The sequence below is a fragment of the Pseudorca crassidens genome, chromosome 20, assembly GCF_039906515.1.
Source record: "Pseudorca crassidens isolate mPseCra1 chromosome 20, mPseCra1.hap1, whole genome shotgun sequence".
Lineage (NCBI taxonomy): Eukaryota > Metazoa > Chordata > Mammalia > Artiodactyla > Delphinidae > Pseudorca > Pseudorca crassidens.
This window is the reverse complement of record NC_090315.1, coordinates 27,356,871-27,358,671: the sequence shown is the minus strand read 5'-3', so window position 1 is coordinate 27,358,671 and position 1,801 is coordinate 27,356,871. Positions and strand designations below refer to the sequence as shown.

Here is a 1,801-nt window from a genome sequence, read left to right as displayed (position 1 = left end):
TACAGATGGTGTTACAGACATGACAACTAAACACAATGCAGTACCTGGATTGGGTATTAGAGCAGAGAAAGGACATCCTGAAAAACCTGAAGAAATCTGAATAAAGTCTGTAGATCACTTAATAGCATTATTTCAATGTTAACTTATTGGTTTTGACAAATGTAAAAAGGTTAGGCAAGATGTAATCAACAGGGGAAACTGGATGAAGGATACATGGGAACTCTATACTATTTTGCAAACTTCTGTAATTAAAAAATTATTTCAAAATAAAAAGTTTACTTAAACATTTTTGTTGTTGTCTGAAGACAGTTAGGACTTAAAGAGCCTGAAAGTGCTCGCTTTGACAGCACATATACTAAAATTGAAATGATACAAAGAAGATTAGCATGGCCCCTGTGCAAGGATGACACGCAAATTCGTGAAGCATTCCATATTTTTGTACATATATACAATGGAATATTACTCAGCCATAAAAAGAAACGAAATTGAGTTATTTGTAGCGAGGTGGATGGACCTAGAATCTGTCATACAAACTGAAGTAAGTCAGAAAGAGAAAAACAAATACCGTATGCTAACACATAAATATGGAATCTAAAAAAAAAAAAAAATGGTTATGAAGAACCTAGAGGCAGAACAGGAATAAAGATGCAGATGTAGAGAATGGACCTGAGGACACGGGGACGGGGAAGCGTAAGTTGGGATGAAGTGAGAGAGTGGCATAGACTAATATATACTACCAAATGTAAAATAGATAGCTAGTGGGAAGCAGCCGCATAGCACAGGGAGATCAGCTCTGTGCTTTGTGACCACCTAGAGGGGTGGGATTGGGACGGTGGGAGGGAGACGCAAGAGGGAGGAGATATGAGAATAGATGTAGAGGTATAGCTGATTCACTTTGTTATACAGCAGAAACTAACCCAACGTTGTAAAGCAATTATACTCCAATAAAGATGTTTTTTTAAAAAAAAAGCCTGAGAAAAGAGCGTGCATTGAAGTGAGCCCGGCATTATGCCCAGCTCCACTTTGAGGCATTAACCATAGGGCTAACTAGTGCCATAGGCCTAAGAGGCTCAGGAGCTTCCCCTTGGCTCTTTACCGATTCATAAGCACTATTGGGCTCCAATTAGCATTCCAGAAGAGCCACACCCTAGGAATAAAGGTGAAATGGAAATAGCCTGATTCTTCAAAAGACTAAAACTCACTTTCAAACCAACTCAGACTCAGACTGGATTAAGGTAATCTGCATTTATTCAAACTAACTGCTAGAGGCAAACGTAAATCCTCTCTGAAGGAAACTAATACCATGAGAGCCTCAAATTATCTATACAATATTTTTATACACAATGCCTAGCATCCAGTAAAAATTTAAGCGATATGGGGTCTTCCCTGGTGGCGCAGTGGTTGAGAGTCCGCCTGCCGATGCAGGGGACACGGGTTCGTGCCCCGGTCCGGGAAGGTCCCACATGCTGTGGAGCGGCTGGACCCGTGAGCCATGGCTGCTGAGCCTGCGCGTCCAGAGCCTGTGCTCCGCAATGGGAGAGGCCACAACAGTGAGAGGCCCGCATACGCAAAAAAAAAAAAAAAAAAAAATTTAAGGGATATGGTAAAAAGGCCAAACGTATATAAAATTGGAATTTCAGAATGAGACAAAAAGATAGAGAGGGAAAGCAGCAGTATTTGAAGAGAAAATGTCTGAGTGATAAAAGATACCATGTCATAGATCCAAGAAGCTCTATGAATGCCATGAAGAATAAACATAAAGAAAAACACATTTAATTACACCATATTAAAACTGCTGAAA

General features: G+C 40.1%; 1 non-coding gene across 1 annotated transcript; it reads left to right on the top strand.

Annotated features, from left to right (window-relative positions):
• Positions 1 to 331: 331 nt before the first annotated feature.
• Positions 332 to 438, top strand: LOC137215794 (U6 spliceosomal RNA). The gene has a single exon (XR_010939428.1). It is a non-coding gene; the product is annotated as a U6 spliceosomal RNA (small nuclear RNA).
• The last annotated feature ends 1,363 nt before the right edge of the window (positions 439 to 1,801 follow it).